This window comes from Ziziphus jujuba, chromosome 11 (genome assembly GCF_031755915.1).
Source record: "Ziziphus jujuba cultivar Dongzao chromosome 11, ASM3175591v1".
In the NCBI taxonomy this organism is placed as follows: Eukaryota; Viridiplantae; Streptophyta; class Magnoliopsida; order Rosales; family Rhamnaceae; genus Ziziphus; species Ziziphus jujuba.
The window spans coordinates 17,874,741-17,899,374 of record NC_083389.1 but is presented as its reverse complement, the minus strand read 5'-3'; the positions used below and the strand labels follow the sequence as shown (position 1 = coordinate 17,899,374).

Below are 24,634 nucleotides of genomic sequence, written 5' to 3'. Positions count from 1 at the left end.
GAGTAATTGGAAATTGAAATAATTACTGTTGTGATAACAAAGAAGGGACTTACGACTGTTTGTCGAAAGTTGAGTAACTCGAAACTAGATTCCTTTTTCAAAATATTAAGATAGTTAGTAGAAAACTTATGCATGAATGATTTAGAAGACATAAAGTAGAAACACAAGCCTAAGGAAAAGCTTTAGATACATAAACTAACTTACAAGTTCATAAATGAGCAATCAATCGAAGGTGGCCTTTCTGTAAAATTGTTGTAAGATAGATCCCTGAAAACATATAATTTGTCATGTACCTTTTCAAAAATTTGTTGGTTCATAAACATTTTTATTAACATATATAATTCAATGATATAATTGATCACATTAATCATCAATATAAGTTAACGACTTGAGAAGAAAGAGATTAACTCTAGGAACAACAAAATGAAACTGAAACAAAATTAATAACAACAAAAAAATGAAACTGAAACAAAATTAATAACATGTTTAACATTTAAAGAAAAAAAAGATTAATAGAATAATATAGACAAACCAGTTCCTCTGCCCATTAGTAATCCAAGACCAATTGACACCGGAGAGTGAGTTGTTGGTCAAAAATCTGTATCCATGTAAATATAGAGGTAGTACATACATTGTCTATGCTCTCAATGAAAAAACACGAAGCTAATCAATGATTTATGAAAATTAAACTTACACATGTTTTTGTTTTCCAGTTCCCAAAATTTTAAGTGTTTCTGGAATTTCACCAGTCAAATTATTGAAGCTTAGATCCCTAAACATAAGCAAACCAAAAAAATAAATAAATAAATAAAAATAAAAATTGTAGTTTATCTCCACAAGTTTTAGGAATACAAATAAAATCCCTAATTAACTAAGCGAAGTTCTAAGTAACACACTTTTTTCTTTTTTATTTTTTATTTTTTATTTATCCAAATCGTAGCAGGGTCATACAATGTACTTAAAATAACATTAAGCTATTTTTAGATTGGTCGTAGCCCACACTGACAGTGTATTTAGATCTCTCATATTCTGCCCAATATAATCTGGGATTGAACCACTAAGTGAGCAATTCTTCAATATCCTGAGACAGAGAAGTTAAATCAAGAATTATGTTAGTTGGAAAAAACCTTGGAAAATAAAAACAACCCTACAATTCCGACCAAAAAATTTGAAAACTCACAATCTTCTCAATTTAGTCAAATTCTTCAAATCAGGAAACGGCATATTCGGTCCCGTCAATCAGATACCCTCCTGTTTATTTTAAAAAAAACCAAGATACAATTCTACATGTCAGTTTTTTCTTTTAATCTCCGAAAAGCAAAACACAGTATCTACCAAATAATAACTAAAGAGTAGTTAAAAATGTACTGACAGTGCAGTCAAGTTTGATAACGAAGATAAGTTTGATGGAATAGGGCCCTCCATATACGTGCCTAGCAAGTTGCTGCAACCAAACAGAGGCACAATCTTATTACGTACAAACTCTACATCCCAAAGAGGAAGAAGATACAAATATCAGAAAACATGGAATTAGAGTAATGAAGTTAATATAGTCCCTGCTACTTATATATATATATATATACATATTTGAATTCAAAAACTAGGTATCCTTACATACAACCATGCTATATTTGGTAACTTACAAATTAGTTAACTTTTTTAAATTTCCAAATGTTTGTGGAATTGTTCCTTTAAAATTATTTACTGACAGAGCACTGCATAAACAAAAAGTTGTAGGTGTTAGATTGATCAAAAACAATATAATTATTTTTCATTAATGAAGAGAGTAACTTTTTTTTTTTTTCCGCTTAAAATGAAGAGAGTAACTTAATAATTAGGATGGAAAATACGGAATAAAATTGGAGTCGTCTTACAGTGTTTCCAAATTTCTCAAATTCCCAATCTCTTCTGGAAGAGAACCTTCAAATTGATTTTGTTCCAATATCCTGTAAAATTAATCCATTTTATATATAAAATAAAATGAAAATCAAGCGCACCTAATATATAGTTATATGTGTGTATACATATACATATATATATATTGTTCAATTATGATATCCAAGTCTCAAAGTTGCATATTTATACTTACAACACCCTGACAGTAGAAATATCGCCAATTTGTTTTAGAAGTTGTGCCATTAAATCTATTACCTGAAAGTGTTCTGCAATATGTATATATATATATTTATCCCAAATTTTCATATCTAATAGTTTCATAATTTGGTAAAAAAAAGGAATAAGTGATCTCCAATATATACACAAAATTTCATATATATATATATATGCGCATATATACTGGGCTGTCACTATGGGCGAAGTCAAGCATTATATGGTGGCCAACAATACTCGTTCATAGTCGTTAAATCACGTTAGCGTATATGATCTGTGCGATTTGATATAACATGATTTGACGACTATGATAACTATCAAGTGGGTCACTTCCCCTACAATAGCATTTTCATATATAAATATGATTTTGCTAATATAATTTATGTTGCTTACCACTTGTTGGGGATCACAGTGCAATCATGCAGGATTATATGTGATTGAGTGGATTAGATGGTGACAAATGCATGTTACCCATCAAAGAGGTGATGTAGTGGCATTTTTGTATATTTATATATATACATATAATAATAATAATTTTATTCGGATATCTTAACTTTATAAAGTAAGGATGTAGTGCAAATAACTTAATATGAAATGCAAATAACCAATTTGCCCTGATTCATTTATATTATATTATGAATTTATAAAGTTAAAAATATTCAGATAATGTTAGAAACATGTATATATATGTTTACAGGCATTGAATGCGTGCTTGCATGGCTAACTAATATTTTCGTGTTAAGATGGGAGTAGTTTTTACAGTCTTTTCAAATTTCTCAAATTCCCAAGCTCTTCGAGAAGAGAGCCCTCAAACTTATTTTGAGTCAATATCTTGTAAAATTTAATGTAATTACTTCAATTAACATTTTTCATAAAAGCTTAAGCTTATAGAAGGTGAATTATTATTCTTCTTTGATTCTTTTTTCCTAACACCATATATTAAATAATTATGTTATCTTTGTTCAATTATGATCAAAGTATCTCGAGGTTGCATTTATATACTTACAACTGCCTGAGAGTAGAAATCCCACCAATTTCCTTAGGAATTGTGCCAGTAAGTCTGTTATTGAAAAGTGATCTGCAATATATACATAATTATGTCAAATGAGATTGATTTATATGGTATACCACTTTTACATACTTAGGAGGTCGTAAAAAGGTTAAATTGTTGTAAATGATAAAAAAATATAGACATATATTTATATATTCGCATGAAATGATTGCATGCATTCCCAATAGTTTCATATGTATTATATATATAAGGAAATTTTAACATGCAAAATCATTGACGGTGACTTTTAAAGAAATTATCGTCAATATTTATCTCTGTATGATAATATTGATAATAACTTTTTCAAAAACTGTTATCAATATTGAAGTACATATGATAAAAATATATGGATGTCTGCACCATAAATGGACTCTCTCTCTCTCTCTCTCTATATATATATATATATATATGTATAAATGAAGATATAATTAAGTGATGGTTCAAGTTATATGCTAGATATAATTAGGTGGTGCAGAATAAATAATAGGCGGCTCAATCCATATCCTCTCTATATATAATATTATATATATTTACTCACAAAATGCGAAGAGGAGCACTAGATAAGCTTGGAGGGATTGATCCACGGATACGGTTACTAGAGAGATCTCTGCCATAAGATATAAGAAATATGGTGATGTTTATCAACATGAAAAATATTATAAAGGATAAAAATGATAATTGTTAAGCTACACAATTATTTGAATTCCAATATCACATTCCCCTATTAAAAAATGAAAAAAAAATTTCTTTTTTTTTCCTTTTGTCTCCTTATTATGTGAATCTTTGTAATAATAATATAAAATTAGATTAATATGACATGACATATATTTAGTCCCCTTACAGCACTTCCAAAAAAGCAAGATTTCCAAATTCGGCTGGTAGTTCTCCAGTTAAATTGAGGCCTTTCAACTTGCTATTAAACCACATAAAAAATAAATGGAAATAAAAACATCAGATAACTTTAAAGTTAATAATCATTTGATAACTTTAAAAAATTAATACTACTTTAAATGAAAATTTACATGGTTTTCACATGACAAATGGTGCCGTTTTTGAAAGAACAATCGCACTTGATATTGTCGAGAATAGAGTTTCTATTAAGTCTATCTTTTTTGGTGAAGTTAAAACCTTCACTCTTACAACAAGAACTTTCGCTCACGCTCCAAATAGTCTCCATGTTAAATGCTTTTGAAATTGCTTTGAGATTTTGCACTGCACTTACATTCATACATGTCATTATTTATATAATGCTATAACAATTTCAATAATATTGCAACTAATAATAGCACATACAAGTTTAAGTAAATACAGTTCTATTTTTATTTTTTATTTTTTAAAAGACAATAATACAGTTGATTAATCCTAAGTAAAAATCTACAATTCTAAGCGTCCGGAAAGCATGCCTTTAGTATGAGGAATACAGGGCTTGGAGACTTTGGACGTTTGGACCAGGAGACAATAAACCTCAAATTTGGATCACACCTGTGAGATCATAAGTTCTGAATGGGGAAGATAGCTTTGCAATTTATGTGTTTGCAAAATTAATAAAATTATTATTATTAATATTTGAAGTGAAAGGATTTTCTTGTCTCATGATTTGGCCGCTGGATTATCCAGCAGAGACATCTTAGAAGGCTATAACAAACTTCCCAAAGAAGGGCTTAACCTATTCACAGAAGGTCATTCTTGGCTAGAAAGCACATTGACCATGAAAATCTCAAAATTGGGGAAAGCCAAAGAGCGGCGTAACCTAATTTTTAAACAAAATAATGGAATATCCCAAGAACATCCTTATCAAGGGCCACAACCTTAATTAAAGAGAATTTCCCAAAGCAAAGAAGATCATACAAACAAATTTTACTGCCAAATTTCAGAGAGCTGACGAAGTTTACCTTCAGCCTGAGGCAGAAGTTGAGCATGAGTCCCAAATCCAGTGAAACAAGTCAAATCCACAATCCCATAAACCAAAACTAATGGAACAATCATGTAGCTGTACCTTTAGGTCCAAAGTACAAAACCCATTTTCCTATTCACAAAAGGCTCCCTTTTTTTTTTTTTTTTTTTCTTTTCTTTTCTTTTTTTTTTTTTTTGGTTTCTATTGCAACCAAACCGCTCCTATAATATACAAATTAAGACGACAATTAAAGCATATATATATATATATATATATATATATATCAGACTGAAACAAAAAAGAGAGACTTTGTTAAGAACAGTAGATCCAGGAGTGGTTGGCTCATGGTCGGGAAGGAAGATAATCAAGAAAAAGTATTTTCCTTTTCAAAATTTGAAACGAAAGAAGCAACACAAACTTGTTAATTAAGGTAACAAATATATCCGTTAAAAAAAAAATGGTAACAATATCATTAATGTATAGACCAAAAATTAATGCTATTTCTTTTCTACTAAAAACATAGCAATTGAAAATCAATATTGCTTAGATATTAAAATATTTATCTAATTATTTATTAAATAATACATGTTAAATTATTATTTGTTGGCATATTTATATAAAAATGTATCCCTTAAATATATAAAAAAAATTAAAAAAAATTAATTAAATATTGTCACATCATTTGATAAATAAATTTTGTGAATATTTTGGTAATTCTAGTATTATTAATTGAAAATTAATATTTTTTGGAGCACAATAAATAAAAAAAGGCTCTTTTTGGAAACTAATAAAAAAATAGACTTATAAACATTTTGAAATCACTATAAAAACATGAAAAATTATTTTTAACAATAATAAATAAAAATTGAGAAGTTATGCGTAGATTAGGGATGGAAAAAAAAACCCTCCATTGTTAGAACCATCCTAGAATATGTATCCAAGTATTTCATTTGCCAACAAGTGAAGGCTGAGAGAAAGCCTTTTGGACTTCTATAACCCTTATCCATCATAGAATGGAAATGGGAGTGCGTTATAATGGATTTTATTAATCAAGTTTCCTCCCATGGTTCTGAGACATGATAGTATTTTGGTGATAGTGGATCGACTCACCAAGTCTGCACGTTTCCTACTTATTCAAAAGAGGTTTTCCCTTCAGAAGTTAGTGGGACCTATTATGAATCATAGTGAGTTGTATGAGGTGCCAGTATCGATTGTATTTGATAGAGATCTACGACATATTTTGAGGTTTTAGTAGAAATTAATGAAGGAACAAGACATTAAGTTGAATTTGAATACTGCTTTTCACCCCCATACTGATGGACAATCTGAGAGGACTATTCAGACATTAGAGGACATATTGAGGTCATGTGTATTGCAACTAAAGGGAAATTGGAATGAGTATCTACCTTTGGTGGAGCTTACCTACAATAGTAGTTATCACTCAAGGATTCGGATGTCACCTTACAAGGCATTGTATGGGAAACTATGTCGAACTCCATTATGTTGGAATGTGAAGGATGAAAGGAAACTTTCAGGTCCTGACATGGTGCAAGCGACAGTGGACAAGGCCAATATTATACGTACAAGGTTAAAAGCAGCTCAAGACTGGTAAAAGAGCTATGTGGATGTGTGTAGAAAAGATTTAAGTTCGAGGTTGGTGATCATGTATTTCTTGGAGTTATCACCATGGAAGGGAATCGTACTTTTTGGCCAACAAGGAAAGCTAAGTCCTCATCACATAGGTCCCTATGAGATTATTGAAAGGATTGGTCCTGTGGCGTACAGGTTAGCACTACGAAAAAGTTAGCCCGGGTATATAATGTATTTCACCTTTCGATGTGAGAAGACCTATCATACGTGGAAACCCGAGGAAGAGATGGGTGACCAATATCTCATCTATTTCAGTGACGTACGAAATTTCGAGGATGAAATTTTTGTAAGAGGGGAAGGTTGTAACACTCCATCCCAAAGTATGCCAGAATTTTCTCATGTTGACTGAGGTTGATCGGATTTGATTGCCGTTGATCAAGTGGGTCCCATTTTAACTATTTGATCCAGATGAAATTTTATGTTGATTGAGGCAATGTTGTGAAGTACATATCAACCCAAGTTCGTAGACTAGTAACACATCGAAAATGGAGCTGTCATTTGGAATTTATGAGCAAAACAAGATGTGATCCGAACTATCTGAGGGTGTCGAGCTTTACTTTTTATTTTTCTAGAATTTTACTTTGACTCATGCATGTTTGTAAAGTACTCATCCGTACGAGTTCATAAACTAGTGGCACGCCTAATTTGGACATTCGGTTAGAAAGTTACGGACCTACAAAGTTTTTCCGAGACAGCGTTTAATGTATGTTGATCTATATATGTGTGCATAGTGCCCAATAACACTATGTTGGGGTGAGAAGGTTATGACCAAGAGCAAGCTAGCTTGAAGTGTTAGCAACAAGCAAGCTTTTGGTGATGCTCTTGGGAATGGTTGTGTGTGAGTTGTGTTTTTAGGTTTTGGTTATGGTGTTTTCTGGTTTTTAGGATTCCTAAAGTGTTCTAAGGTGTTGAAGAAGAGATAAGAAGAAGAGGAACACGTTGGCTTTTGAAAATGAGGCTTAGATGTGTAGCCATTTCATTCATTTTACAGTATAAGCTTGAAATTACAACTAGTTCACACATGCCAAGCATGTGAGCTTACAAAATGAGTAAAGTATTTGAAATTTAAAAAGTAAAATGGTCAACACCTAACTTTTCATACACAAAAAAGTCAAAAACCAGCTGCAACATGTCTATTCCAAATATGGTAAAAAGTGGCACATGGTTTGAACTAAGTTCCTATTGTTTAACTAGTTTGGGTAAACAACCAAACTAGCTTTACCTACTTAGTTCCCCTTTGTATCTGCTTATGAAACTTGGTTTGAAGCATCCTTGGTCATCAATAAATATTGTTCCAAGAGCTAGGAAAGTTCTGGAACCGGATCATGGGCCAAACAGCTCCAAAACTGGCCCATACTCTGCATACTGGGCCCATCAGATACAGCAATCTGTTTGGAATAGAAAATGGACTTTCCCATGTCATTTTGACCTGAAATTTAAACCATAGTCTTCTATATATGTCTGTAGACATCCCTAAAAATTTCAGCCCAAAACTCCATTTACGACCTGAGATATAAGATAAATAGTGGAACTATGTTGCTGGAAATTATGAATCCAGCACCATAGGCACTTCAAGCATAACATTCCTACTCTTTTGTGCATAATTTTGCCTATAATTTTGCATACATAACTTAGGCACAAAACATTATCAAAATATACCTTGCATAAATTAAAACATACAAAAAAAAAATATAAACTCATAAAAGGAAAGGATTTGATACCAAGGTGTGCATGCTAGCCGGTGACATGCACCATCAAGTGGCAAAATTGCCACACTTCAACACTCCTCCTTGGAAATTTTGTATGAGACATTGAGAAGTCCTCTCAATATCTCAAATCTCTTCTTTTCCAATGGCTTGGTGAAGATATCCGCCAAGTTCTCCTCGAAAGTCACATACTCCAACTTCACTTCACCACTTGCTTCAAATTCCCTTAAGGAATGATACTTGACCGGTATATGCTTGGTCCTCCCATGTTGGATTGGATTTTGTGCAATTGCTATTGCTGAAGTATTGTCACACAATATCACCGTGGCTTCCTCTTGCGTCAAGCTTAAGTCCTCCAATAATTTCCTAAGCCAAACACCTTGATTAGCACAACTTGAGCAAGCAATATACTCGGCTTCCGCGGTGCTTTGTGCAACGGTTTGTTGCTTCTTGGAATTCCATGAGAAAGGACCATTTCCAAGAGTGTAAATGTAGCCCGATGTGCTCTTGCTATCATCCAAAGAACCAGCCCAATCACTATCACTATAACCAAGCAAAGCTTCATTCATGCCATCCTTGTACCATATACCAAAATCACTAGTACCTTTCAAATACCTTAGGATTCTTTTTGCACAACTAAGATGATTTTGTGATGGACTATGCATAAATCTTGACAAAACAGCCACACTAAACATGATATCCGGTCTAGTAGAGCATACATATAAAAGGCTACCAATTAAACTTCTATAGATGGAAGGATTTACCTTTGGAGAATCATCATCCTTCACCAACTTGGTGCCTTCATTCATAGGTGTGGCAACGCTATTACAATCTTCCATGTCAAACTTCTTGAGCAACTCCTTCACATAGCTTTCTTGAGATATGAAGATGCCCTTGGATGATTGGACAACTTCAATTCCAAGAAAGTATTTCATCTCTCCAAGGCTAGACATCTCAAAGTTCAATTCTAGCTCACTTTTGAAATTGCTCACTTCTTTCTCATTACCACCGGTCACTAGAAGGTCATCAACATAAAGAGACTCCAACACCATGCAACCATGAGTCCTAATATACAATGTAGGCTCATTAGGACTCCTCCTAAATCCATGCTTTGTTAAAAAACCATCTATCTTGGCATACCATGCTCTAGGAGCTTGTTTAAGGCCATACAAGGCCTTGTGTAGCTTGTATACCTTCTCTTCACTTCCTTTCTTCACAAAACCTTCGGGTTGCACAACATAGACCTCCTCCTTCAATATTCCATTCAAGAAGGCTGACTTCACATCAAGATGATATACTTTCCAAGACTTTTCTGCCGAAATTGCAAGAAGAAGTCTTATGGTTTCCATCCTTGCAACCGGTGCAAAAGTCTCTCCATAATCTACACCGGCTTGTTGTGCATATCCTTTGACAACAAGCCTTGCCTTGTGCTTATTTATGGACCCATCCGGATTGTACTTGGTCCTAAAGATCCACTTCACCCCAATAGCATTCTTTCCCTTCGGTTTTGTTACCAAGCTCCAAGTGTCATTCTTGTTTATCACATCGATTTCATCTTGCATGGCTTGTCTCCACTCTTTTCTTGCCATAGCCTCATGGACATTGATTGGATCACTCAATGCCACATTACACCTTTCATAAATCTCATTAAGAGGTCTTGTGCCTCTCACACCATCACCAATCTCCAAATCAGCCCCTATGGAGATTTCTGGCTCATTCTCATCATATTCATCATCATGGGCAGCACCTTCATCATTTCCTTGTTCCTCATCATTATCATGAGCTTCAAGTCGATTGTCTTCATCCATACTAGCCAACTCCTCCTTACTACGAACCCATTTAGCTTCCTCATCAACTTTCACATCTCTACTTATCACAAGTTTCTTGGTTTCCAAGTTATACACTCTATATCCCTTGGTCACATCACTATAGCCAACCAAGACACCAACTTGTGACCTTTCATCAAGCTTTCCTCTCTTCTCTTGTGGTACTAGGATGTAACAAATGCTTCCAAATACCCTTAGATGATCAAGAGAAGGCTTATATCCAAACCAAAGCTCAAATGGGGTTTTACTCCTCAAAGACTTGGAGTAAAGCCTATTTTGGATGTAGATGGATGTATTAACTCCTTCGGCCTAAAACTTCTTTGGCAAGCTACTTTCAAACAACAAACATCTAGCCATCTCCATGATGGTACGGTTCTTCCTTTCATACACACCATTTTGTTGTGGTGTGTATGGTGTAGTGAATTGATGAATTATACCATGATCCTTACAAAGTTGTTTGAAAGCCTCACTTATGTATTCCCCACCATTGTCCGTCCTTAACACCTTTATAGTGCAACCAGATTGATTTTGCACTAACTTCAATAATTCTACAAACTTCTCCAAAGCTTGTGATTTTCTTTCAAGGAAATACACCCAACACATTCTTGAGTAATCATCAATGAAAGTTATGAAATACTTGCTGCCATTTAAGGATGGAACACTCATAGGACCACAAATATCCGAATGTATAAGTCCTAACTTCTCCTTTGATCTCCAAGAACAAGATTGAAATGCTAGCCTAGTATGCTTTCCTTTTTGACACACTTCACACACATGTTCTTGCTTCTCCACCAATGGCATGTCTCTAACAAGTTCATGTGTGCCTACCAATGACTTAAAGCTAGCATGGCCTAGTCTTTTATGCCAAAGTTGAGAGGTGTTCTCAACTTTGGTGTTCAATGCAACCGATGCACCATTTTCATCCATATTCAACCTAAAATTCTTGTTCTTCATTCCAACACACATTAATTCATTTCCATGTGGATCAACTATAGTGCATGTCATGTTTGAGAAGTGTAATGCATATTTGTTCTCAAGCATTTGACCTACACTAAGTAAGTTCTCACATAAAGAAGGTACATAGAGAACATCATGGATAGTTTTGATACCTTTGGTGGTGTGTATCACCACATCTCCTTTGCCTTTCACTTCCATCAAGGCTCCATTTCCAATTTTGACTTTGTTGTGGCTGCTCCTATCCAAGTTTGTGAACCACTCATGCTTGTGAGACATATGGTGTGTTGCTCCACTATCAATGATCCATCCTTCATCATTCTTGATGCTACTAAAACAAGTAGCAACAAACAACTCTTCCGATTCACTATCACTTGCATTATATTTAGCAACATTTGCTTGTTGCTTATCTTTCTTGTTAGCCTTGCATACTTTCTCCACATGACCCTTTTGTTGGCATTTATGGCAAAATGCATCCGGCCTCCACCAACACCTTCTTGGATGATGACCTTTCTTCTTGCAATGGTGACAAGGTTCATAGGACTTCCTCTCGGGTTTGCTAGTTTCACCTTTCTCCTTTATGACCTTAAGCTTGTTCTTCTTTTGATTTTGTGTCTTTTGATGTTGTTTAGACACAAATGCAGCCTCCATTGATTCTTCATGTCTAATCCTCCTCCTTTGCTCCGTAGCTTGCAAGGCATTCACCAACTCGGTCAAGGAAATTTCATTTAGGTTCCTTGACTCCTCCAATGAAGATATCTTAGCTTCAAACCTCTCGGGCAAGGAGACCAACACCTTCTCCACAATCCTTTGGTCAATTAATCTTTCACCTAGCACCCTAATTTGATTCACCACATTAAGAAGCCTTGTGGTGAACTCCTTAACCGTTTCTTTGTCTTTCATCTTGATAGTCTCAAACTCCCTCCTTAGGTTAAGGATTTGCATTTGCCTTGTCCTTGCACTCCCTTGGAACTCATCTTGAAGTTTGTCCCAAGCTTCTTTGGCACTCTCACATGCCATTATCCTTGTGAAAATGGTATCACTAATACAAGAATGAATGGCGGTGAGAGCCTTGAAACCTTTAGCCAATTCCTCCTCATGGTGCTTGATTTGGTTGACCGTTGCCCCTTGTCTCAAAGGCTCCGGTTCTTGGGAATTTATGGTGACCTCCCAAAGACCATAAGCCTTCAAGTAGGCTTGCATCTTGATACTCCAAATGTTGTAGTTCTCCCCATTGAAGATAGGAGGAGAAGGAGTTGAAAAACTTGAAGAAGCCATGTGGATGTTGCTTTCGAGTATGAAGGAATATGAAAATATATTTGTACTTTCAAGTATCTCTTCACTCTCAAGGAACGAACCAGCCCAAAAACCTCACAAATCTCACAAAAAATATGCCTTTCTCTGATACCACTTTGTTGGGGTGAGAAGGTTATGACCAAGAGCAAGCTAGCTTGAAGTGTTAGCAACAAGCAAGCTTTTGGTGATGCTCTTGGGAATGGTTGTGTGTGAGTTGTGTTTTTAGGTTTTGGTTATGGTGTTTTCTGGTTTTTAGGGTTCCTAAAGTGTTCTAAGGTGTTGAAGAAGAGATAAGAAGAAGAGGAACACGTTGGCTTTTGAAAATGAGGCTTAGATGTGTAGCCATTTCATTCATTTTACAATATAAGCTTGAAATTACAACTAGTTCACACATGCCAAGCATGTGAGCTTACAAAATGAGTAAAGTATTTGAAATTTAAAAAGTAAAATGGTCAACACCTAACTTTTCATACACAAAAAAGTCAAAAACCAGCTGCAACATGTCTATTCCAAATATGGTAAAAAGTGGCACATGGTTTGAACTAAGTTCCTATTGTTTAACTAGTTTGGGTAAACAACCAAACTAGCTTCACCTACTTAGTTCCCCTTTGTATCTGCTTATGAAACTTGGTTTGAAGCATCCTTGGTCATCAATAAATATTGTTCCAAGAGCTAGGAAAGTTCTGGAACCGGATCATAGGCCAAACAGCTCCAAAACTGGCCCATACTCTGCATACTGGGCCCATCAGATACAGCAATCTGTTTGGAATAGAAAATGGACTTTCCCATGTCATTTTGACCTGAAATTTAAACCATAGTCTTCTATATATGTCTATAGGCATCCCTCAAACTTTCAGCCCAAAACGCCATTTGCAACCTGAGATATAAGATAAATAGTGGAACTATGTTGCTGGAAATTATGAATCCAGCACCATAGGCACTTCAAGCATAACATTCCTACTATTTTGTGCATAATTTTGCCTATAATTTTGCATACATAACTTAGGCACAAAACATTATCAAAATATACCTTGCATAAATTAAAACATACAAAAAAAAAAAATATAAACTCATAAAAGGAAAGGATTTGATACCAAGGTGTGCATGCTAGCCGGTGACATGCACCATCAAGTGGCAAAATTACCACACTTCAACACACTATGCCACATGTCACATTTTTGGACCAACCCATGAGTGCACAATTGTACCCACGGGCATTTTGATTGGGTGAGGAAGGGAGAGATAGGGGGAGAAGGAGAAAGAGGAGAGAAAGGGAGGCAGTGGCTTTATGCCGTTGTCCCATTTCCGGCCACCACCTAGTCACATGCACCCCACCACCATGACCCACCCCTCAAAACTGGCTCGCCACCCAAAATCCACGGCCAGATCGCCGGCAATGAGCCCAGATCGGGGCTTTTTTCGTCGGCCGCCCCGTTTCATTCTTGGCCCAATTTCTCCCAAACGAGCCACTTGTTTTTGACACTGCCATCCCATTGGCTTACCCATCCTCTGATATACCTCCCCACCAAATTTCACGGCCATTGGCCATCAAACCTACCACCTCCGGTTAGCATAGCGGCTCGTCGGAAAATACAATTCCGATGAGTTCCCATAACAACCTACCGGGGTGCAGATCCCATACAATTGAACACTGAGCCAATCATTAGGGATCAAGCTAAGAGATTTAAGGACAACCTGGCTGTCTTCATACAGGATGTTATCTATTCTTAAAAGGGCTTGTCCATACTCAAAGATTCAAAGCCTGTTTTAAGCATCCAAGTGGTGGAGGCCGATATAGACCCGTGTAGCTATTTTCGTGCATTTATGGAGTTCAGGCAGGAAGGAATGGATCCAAAATTTCATAAATTCAATGAATATCATTAAGAGGTCATGGAATTAAGACAAGATAGAAGCTAAAGCACCTAAACCAGCTTGTGAACATAACACTAAAATTTGGCCAAAAATGACAAGTTTTGTCGCTGACTTGGACTATATTTGATGACTAAGCAATTTTGACATGTGGAAACCAATATTAATTCTATTTGGCATCCTACATGGCATATAGGAGCTCATTTGGAGCTTAAATTAGTCATTAATTGGTCAAAGATAGTTTAGTTTGAAAGATAGTCAATTGGTTTCCTAATTTGATTTTGACTTTTTGTTTTAGCTAGGAAATGAGTCTTTTATTTGGTTTTTATTTGTTCAATTGCTCAGAAAACAACTTTAGGAAAGTAAATTAATTAATTCCTAATTAAAAATAAAGGAATCAATTAATCCAATTTAGAATAGGAACGAATGCAAAATTCGGCCACATTAGGAATCTATCATGCTTGGCTGGTTTTGTCTTAGTTTTTTAGGGTTTATTGCTTTGTGACTTTAGCCTATTTAAAGACTTATTTTTTAATGAGAAAATACCTTTGATACTATTCAAAAAATTAAATTGTGAGAAAGAATTTGAAGGGCTTATCAATAGGACATCCATCACCTATTGTGGCATCTTCATTATACCAAGATTTCTAATCACAGGTTGGTTAGCATTTAAGATTTCCATAAGAACTTGAACTTAATTTTTTGATCCGGGCTACTATAATACAGGTTTAGGAGCAAGTCGACCTACGTTCATATAATTTAGTATCAAAGCCAAGATTTTGTTCGGGTTTGATCTATCTTATGTATTTTTTTTTTATGTTAATCTACAATTTTAGCATTAGGTTAAGGTTGTATCTATTCTACACGTTCTGTATATTAACCAAAAAAAAAAAATTTCCTAGTCAAATTACGTTTCCTTGTTTTACCGTATTTTTGCTTCCTAGTTTGTTGGTTGTTTTTCATCATTGTTCTTGTTAATTTGGTTTATTGTTGAATATTCTTTGCTGTTTTAATCTTAATTAGTTGCAATCATATATTCAAAAAAAGAAAAAAGAAAAAAAAGAGAGTTTTGAAAGTATATTGCATAAAAATCTAAAAATTGTGCAATTTGTTATTATTGGAGTGAGGTCTCAGGTTTGGTGGAATTTTGGTGTTGGTATTGCAATTTTTGTTGTTGATTCTTGCTACTGGAGTTGTGTTTAAGTTCTGTAATTGAATAAAAAAAAAGCCGAATAAAAAAAGAAACAGGCTGCTTTGTTGAAATTTTGGAGTTTTAATTTGTTTGAGCTGGAAATTTTGAATTGTGAAATTTAGAGTTGCTGGAAGTTCAATTTTGCTGCTAGATATTTGAATTTTGAGTGTTAAATTTATTTGGGTTAAAATTGGTAAAGGATTTAACACAAAAACTTATATTACAATAACAACAATGAATAACTATTGCCTAGTTTGTTCAAATTGATTCTTGTTTGTTATTTAAATCTCTTTTCTGTATTTTATCTTGAATTATTGGTTTATTAATATTATGGTCAGTTTTTTATTCATTCCGAAAATTTGGTTGTTGATTTACGTTGTTTTCGCTAGAAAAGTCGAGATCTAGGTTTTATTAATTCATTTGGTATTGCTTGCTTTTTACTACTGTTTTGTTGATAAGTTTTATTAGAACTTACTTGTGATCTAGTTCCTATTTTGTGTGTGTTTTAATAGAACTTTGAGTGGAAAAAGGCAAGAGAGTGTGAGCTTAAAAGAGGATAAAAATTGAAACTAGTGTGCAAATACCAGTGTCGAGACCTTGTTTGAGTGAAACACATGAAGGAATGAATTTGATGAGGATTTTTGCATTAGTTTTACTAACATGGCAGATTTAAGGATGAGGAGAGGAGATGGATCATTAAGGATTAATGAAAAAGAATCTGTGGGGTTCAAATGTGATTCAACAGCAACAGGAATTAGAGGCAAACATACCGACATGATGGCGATCATGGAACAACTCCAACGGATGAAAGCTCGCTTTGATCACCTAGATTAAAGATTGGACAGAGTGGAAAATTCTTAAGGTGGGCTGAATACAAGGTTTGATGCACATAGAGGTCGAGGTCGAGGGCAAGCCAGAGAAGAATCCGAGGAAGGTAACTTTGGAGATGATTTTGAAGAGGAGGTTGATGATATTTTTGCACTCCAAGGAAGGACAACCCATGGGAGACCAGCAAGGAATGAGGATGGTGATCTTGGAAATATTAAAGTCAACATACCACCTTTTATGGGAAAAAGTGATCCGGAGGCTTATCTAGAATGGGAGGAGCGAATGAAGATGATTTTCGACTGTTATAACTATTCGGAGCCTAAGAAAGTTAAATTGGTAGCTTTGGAATTTGGACATTATGCACTCCAATGGTGGACAAATGAGAAAAGTACGCTAAGGAGAGTTGGAGATGAACCTATCACTACTTAGGAACAAATAAAAGGAGCCATGAGAAAGAGGCTTGTACCAAGTCATTACCATAGGTTGCTGCATTAAAGGTTTCAATCATTCACTCAAGGAAGTAGGACTGTGGAAGATTGCTACAATGATATGGAGATGCTCATGATGATATTGAGCACGAATGAAGTAGATAAGCAACCATGGCACAATTTCTAGGTGGGTTGAATCGAGAGATAGCCAATCAATTGAAATTACAACAATATATGGAATTGGAAGAGATGTTGCATGTGGCTATCAAACTTGAGAATCAATTTAAGAGGAGAGGTACAAGCTCACGTTTTAGAGGTGCGACAAGCAGCAGGAGAATAAATCCAAATGTTTGGAGAAGCAATCCCATATATGATAACAAACCAAAACTGAAGCTAGGTGACGAAAGCACCAATTGCCAAAAAGGGAAGCCAAGGCTGAATCTGTCCAAGTACCAAAGAATGAAGGTAAAACTGATCCTAAACTTTCTAGAACTCATGGCATTGTGTGTTTTAAGTGCCAAAGACGAAGACACATTGCTAGCCAATGCCCGAATAGGAGAATCATGGTGTTGAAAGGTAATGGTGAGTTAGAATATGAAAGTGAAGATAATGAGGGTGAAACTGAGAAAGAAGAGGAAGAAATTGAAGATGAAGCTGAGATCCTAAATGCTTCAAATGTTGAATTAAGCTACAAATATGAGGGCCAATTACAAAGAGAGAACACCTTCCACACTCGTTGTGAAATCCAAGGTAAGGTTTGTAGTATGATAATTGATAGTGGAAGTTGTGCAAATGTAATTAGTAATGTTGTGGTTGAAAAATTAGGGTTAGTAACAATTAAATATCTCCAACCATATAGATTACAATGGCTTAATGATATTGGTGAAATGAAAGTAAATAAACAAGCCAAAGTAAAATTCAGCATTGATAAATATATGGGTGTTGTTTTGTGTGATGTTGTGCCTATGCATGCCGGACATATTTTATTAGGTAGACCATGGCAATTTGATAAAGATACTATACATTATGGTTGAGAGAATGCTATTGTTTTTAGACTTAAAGATAAAAAGGTCAACTTGGAACCATTGAATCCCAATGAGGTATTTAGACACCAACTTCAAATACAACAAAGGAGGGAGGCCGAAAAGCTCAAAGAAAGAACTAGTGTGACACCCATGGCTTTAACTCAAATTTAAAGGGGTAAGACCGCCCAAGACCAACCAGTTAAGTGCCCTAAACTCAAACTTGAGGGGAAAGAAAGAGAGAAAGCCAATAAAAGAAAAGAGAAAGCAAAATCCGAGAGTGTGGGAAAAACTGAAAAAGCCGAGAGTGAGGTGAAAGTAGTGGAACCCGTGAATGAGAAAGGAAAAGAGAGGAAAGAAACGAAAAATAAAAAATTTTATCTTAGTTTTGGGGATATTAATAAACCAATTTTGAATACGAAACCATTGCTGGTCATGATTTAAAAAGATGTACTTTTAAATTATTAAGCTAATCCCGAAGAACTTAAATTGCCAAGTTCTATTTCTTCTATTTTGCAAGAATTTGATAATGTCTTTTTGAAGGAAATTCCTAATGGTTTACCCCCTATCCAAAGGATCAAACATCAAATTGATTTTGTGCTGGGAGCTACAATTCCTAATAGACCTGCATATAGGAGTAATCCCAAGGAGACAAATGAGCTACAAAGGCAGGTAAGTGAGTTGCTTAACAAAGGTTACATTCATGAGAGTACGAGTCCATGTGCTATTTCTGTTTTATTAGTTCCTAAAAAAGATGGTTCATGGTGCATGTATATAGGTTGTAGGGCCATAAATAATATTACCATTAAATATAGGCATCCAATTCCTATGTTAGATGACATGTTAGATGAATTACATGGAGCATGTTTGTTTACTAAAATTGATCTTAGGAGTAGATATCATCAAATCAAAGTGAAAGAGGGGGTTGAATGGAAAACTGCATTTAAAACTAAGTATGAATTGTATGAGCAGTTAATAATGCCTTTTAATTTTACTAATGTACCTAGTACTTTTATGAGATTAGTGAACAATGTTATGAGTTCATTCATTGGAAAATTTATGGTTGTTTATTTTAATGATATTCTTGTATATAGTAGGCATCTAGATAAGCATGTAGGACATCTTAGGTAAGTTTTAAATATTCTTAGGAAGGAAAGATCGTTTGCTAACATGAAAAAATGTGATTTTTGTAAAGATGAATTGGTTTTTCTAGGATTTGTTGTAAGTGCTGCAAGAATTAAAGTTGATCAATCCAAGGTGAAAGCAATCCAAGAGTGGGCGAAACCTACCTCCATTACCCAAGTGAGAAGCTTTCATGGTTTGACTACTTTTTACTGAAGATTTATCAAAGATTTTAGCACCATTGCAACACCTTTGACCAAACTTGTATAGAAGAATGCTGGCTTCAAATGGGGGGAAGTACAAGATAAATCTTTTAATTTGTTGAAAGAAAAGTTAAATAATGCACTTTTATTAGTTTTGCCAAATTTTTTCAAGATTTTTGAAATTGAATGTGATGCTTCAAGTGCAAGCATTGGAGCTATTTTAATATAAAAAGGAAGACCCATAGCATATTTTAGTGAGAAGCTAAATGGAGCGGCCCTGAAGTACCCGGCATATGAGAAAAATATGTATGCTTTGGTGAGAGCTTTGAAAACATGACAACATTACTTAATGCCAAAGGAGTTTGTGATTCATACAGATCATGAATCTTTAAAGCACATTAAAGGTCAAGGGAAGCTCATCCGAAGGCATGCTAAGTGGATTGAGTTCATTGAAACTTTTCCTTATGTCATCCGCTACAAAAAAGGTAAGGAAAATATGGTCATTGATGTATTATCCCAAAGGTATGTATTTTTTTCTACCTTAGATACTAGATTTCTTGGATTTGAACAATTGAAAGAACTTTATGAGCATGATAATGACTTTGGTGAAGTATTTAGGAACTGTACTAAACATGGTTTTAATAATTTTTACATCTTTGAAGGATATTTATTTAGGGAAAACCAATTTTGTGTGCCTAATTGTAGTATTATGGAATTGTTAGTGAGGGAAGGACATGGTGGTGGTTTAATGGGTCATTTTGATGTTTTAAAAACTTTATACTTGCTGCAAGAACATTTTTATTAGCCTAACATGAGGAGAGATGTGAAGAAAATATGTAAAAGATGCTTGAGGTGCCGAAAAGCCAAATGTAAATTGAAGCCGCATAGTTTGCATCATCCTTTGCCGATTTCAACTTTTCCTTGGGTGGATTTGTTTATGGATTTTGTTCTTGGTTTACCAAGGTCTAGAACAGGTAAGGATTCAATTTTTGTTGTTGTGGATAAATTTTCTAAGATGACACATTTTATCACATGTAATAAAATTGATGATGCATCTAATGTTGCTAACTTATTCTTTAAGGAAATTATGAGGTTGCATGGTATGCCTAGAACTTTTTTTTCGGATAGGGATGCTAAGTTCTTCAGTTATTTTTGAAAAACTTTGTGGGCTAAGTTAGGAACTAAACTTTTATTTTAAACTACTTGTCATCCACAAACTGATGGACAAACTGAAGTATTAAATAGGACTTTGTATGCATTGCTAAGGGCTTTAATTAGTAGAAATTTAAGAACATGGGAGGAATGTTTGCCACATGTTAAGTTTGCTTATAATATATCTTTACATTCAGCTATTGAATATACTTCATTTGAGATTGTTTATGGTTTTAATCCTTTGATTCCATTAGATTTAACACCTTTATGTTTGAGTGAACGTGAAGTAGATTCATGAAAACAATAAGGAAAATATTGAGAGAAGGATCGAGCAATATGCATGGAATGCTAACCAAGGTCAAATAAAGGTTGTTTTTGAACCTGAAGATTGGGTTTGGTTGTAATTAAGAAAAGAGAGGTTTCCCGAGCAAAGAAAGTCCAAGCTTATTCCGCGCGGGGATGGACCTTTTTAGTTTTGGAACCGATTAATGAGAATGCTTACAAACTTCATTTACGAGGTGAATATAATGTTAGTGCTACATTTAATGTTGCTAATTTATCTCTTTTTGCTGTAGGTGATGATTTTGATTTGAGGGCAAATCCTTTTCAAGACAAGGGGAATGGTGAGAATCTGCCCGTACCTGCACAATCGACAATCCGCTAGGGTGCGATCTGATACATTTGAAGATCCTTGTAACACCCTGTCCCAAAGTATATCAGAATTTTCTCAAGTTGACCAAAGTTGATCAGGTTTGATCGACATTTATCGAGAGCGGTCAAACATTGACTTTTTGATTCGGACATAATTCTAGGTTGACTGAGGCACTGTTGCAAAGTATGCATCGACTCGAGTCTGTAAACTAGTAACATGTCAAAAATGGAGCTATGGTTTGAAAGATATGAGCAAAACAAGTTGAGTCCGAACTGTTCAAGGATGCTGGAGTTGACTTTTTATTCTTCTAAAATTAAGCTTTGACTCATGCATGGTTGTAAGGTACTAGTCGATATAGGTTCATAGACTAGTGGCACGCCTAATTTGGAAATTTGGTTAGAAAGTTATAGACTTGTAATTTTTTTTCTGAGACATCATTTAACATGCATTAATTTGTGTGTGCACAGTGTCCAATGACAATGTGCCACATGTCAAAAATCCAGCCAACTATGAGTGCACAATGGCATGCACGGGAGTTGTTTTCATTGGTTGAGAAGGGAGGAAAGAGGGGGAGAGGAGAGAGAAGGAGAAAGAGGAGAGAAGAGAGAGAAACCGACCACTGATGGTTGGCCATGCTCTGGCCACTGCCAGCATGCACGCACTAGACTATTAGAACACTGATCGTGAAACTGGCCGACTGGCCAAGTTTCATGGCAGGCAGGCTGGAGACATGCCAGGATCGACCATATTTCTGGCAGTGTCGTCGCTAGCTTCGCCGTTCAATTTCTCTTCATCCGACCATCCATTTTTGACACCACCGGTCCCGTTGAGACACCAATTATCTGATATACCTTTCCACCAATTTTCATAGCCAGTGGCCGTTGGACACGCCGCTGTGGTGGCGGATTCCGGTGATTAAGGCGGCTCGCTGGAAAACCAATTTCCGGCGAGTTTTCGATGACAACTCCCACCCTCTTTGAATCCAAATCCGTGGTCCTTTTCCTCCAACTCCCAACAGTTTGTGAGAGTTGAGCATATTAGACTTAAAACCTTTCCGATGAGATTCCGACCACCACGAGTTCGATCTCCAGAAGGTGACACTCAAATTTTAATCCTCATTTCATAAGCTTCAATTCAGTATATTGTTTGTGAATTTTGGATACTGTTTTTGTTAGATCCCCTGAGTACCATGTGTAAATATATGATTAAAATATTAATTTATTTGATTTTGTGTAATATTTATATTTTAGGAGCACGTGTGAATTGTGGAATCGATCCCGTAGAGGATCTTGATTGAATTGCATGCTTGAGGTGAGTGACCCACCTTCAAAATTACTTTGGGTTGACTATCGTATATATTTTGTGTTAAATGATTATTGGAAAAATATGTTTTAAGTATTGCATATTTAACAAAATTGTTACATAAATTTATATTTGCCAAAATTTTGATAATTTGAATATATATATATATATATATATTGCTACCAAATTATATTTTGGGGTTGTGAAAATATATATATATGTTGTTAATTGAATTTCTAAAAAATGTGATATACATGTTTAATATTTCATAAATTGTTATTTAAATTTATGATGATGATTTATGTTGATTTAGAGCATGTGTTGCATCAAAATTTGTAATTTAGGTTTTTAAAGAAATTATGTTTTGGAATTTTTATTTTCAATTATTGTTAAGTTTTTATTGTTGAATTTATTGTATATAATAAATGTATCTATGTGGATTTAAACAAATGTGAAAATAATGTGATTTTGATATAAATTGATTTTAAGGTTTTGAGGAAATATTCATGTTAAAATATTGAAATGTATTTATGTGAATTTTGATCATTGTGGATTTATGCGGTTTAAATGATATCTTTGATTTACAATGATTTGAGAATTTGAGAAAAATATTGTTTTGAATTATTATGTTTCAAAAATATATTTATACATTTAAATATTTCGGGTTTGATTTTATGCCACTGGAAATTTGGTATATTTGCATCAATGAGATTATGAGAATGGATTTTAACATGATGGATTTACAATGATGGTTTAAAGAAATATGGATTATATGGATTTGAAAAAAAGTATTTAAATCCAATGGTACTTACGAGATTTCGAGATTTTGAAAATATTTTGATTTTATGATTTTTAGATGCACTATACAATATTGATGTTTTGTATTGCATATATGGATATGATTAGTGCGCAGGTGGATGTGATTAGTGCACAAGTTTATTTATAAAGTTGTTATGTGGTTGCCATCAGACCAAGGATAGGCAGGGGTATAATGCACAGTGAGCATCAGCCGTCCCCTATATGGCCACGATGATTGTTAGCGGCGGCGTTGTGGGATGCCACTGGTATATAGTTTGGTGCATCAAGCGGTTTAACGACACGATTTCCAAAGTAATAATGTTTTAAAGAGTATTTAAAATTAAAATGTATTTAATTATATTTTTATCATTTATTCGGATTGATGTTTTAAAGATACATTTTACCATGATTTTATTATTTTAATGGGTTTAATGAATTAAAATGGATTTTATTTGTATTATCTTTCATTTCAAATTAATGATTTAAGACCTTATTTATTTTTAAAATGTGTTTAATTGTGTTTCATTATTATTTCAATTGACGCTTTAAATTGTATTTATAATATTTGAAAATATTATTTTAAATTGATGTGTACAATGCATTTCATTATGATTTTAATATTATTTTATATTGGTGCTTTAGAATTTCATTTTACTATGTTGGTATTATTTACTTAAATTTGTGATTCTAACATGAATCTTATTATATTTCATTCTTTATTTCAAAATGAGGTTTAAAATTTATTTTAATATTTCCTTGATTATTTATAATATAAATTTCATTGTGATTTTATTTTATTGATGACATTTTTTTTTTACAATTTCATAATTGTTATTAAAAATTATTTCTATTTCTCGTTATAGATTTTGGATCTGTAATTTATTGTATTTTATTATCAATTTATTCAATTGATTATTTCTTGATTTTTGGGGTATACAAATATTGGATTTTGTGAAAATATTTTAAAAGGGGAACATTTCCAATTGAGTGAACTGTGAGGGTTTGAGAGAAAATATTATTTCCAACTACTTGATATTTATTTATTATCATCAATTAATCATGCTTATTTTACTATCATATTCTTATTATCATTGTATAGTAGATTAGATCACCCACTGAGATGGTTAGCATCTCATACTTTTTAAATTTCGTTCCCCTAGGCCCAGATTGTAAACAGTGATCAACCAGGGTGAGCTTGATGACTTGTTGGTTACTGAAAGTCCAAGAAGTCTTCATTTCTTCATTTCCTATCTTGTAATATTTCTTCCTATTTCATGTTGTAACAACTATCATACCTAGAATTTTATAAAGGCTCTGTATACTATATTGGATGTATTTATTTAATTATGCAATGATTCCCTATTATTTATTTGAAGTACTGTAAACTTGTGGAAATAAATTTTAAGGTAGTGTATATAGAAATGTGTTTTTTGTGCAAGGAATTGTGGTAAGTCTAACCCTTAAGAAAGATACTATCGAATTTTCCACTGGGAGGTTTAGTAGTGTTTTCTCTGCCATCAGGGCTTGTATGGGGTTCTGATGAAGGATCTTAGATGGGTCCTGACAATCGGGCCAATCAC

At 34.2% G+C, this 24,634-nt stretch overlaps 1 pseudogene; it reads right to left on the bottom strand.

Moving 5' to 3' along the window:
* LOC112488842 (probable LRR receptor-like serine/threonine-protein kinase At1g53430) overlaps positions 1–5,146 on the bottom strand; it is a 74,976-nt pseudogene extending 69,830 nt beyond the window's left edge.
* Between the last annotated feature and the right edge of the window lie 19,488 nt (positions 5,147–24,634).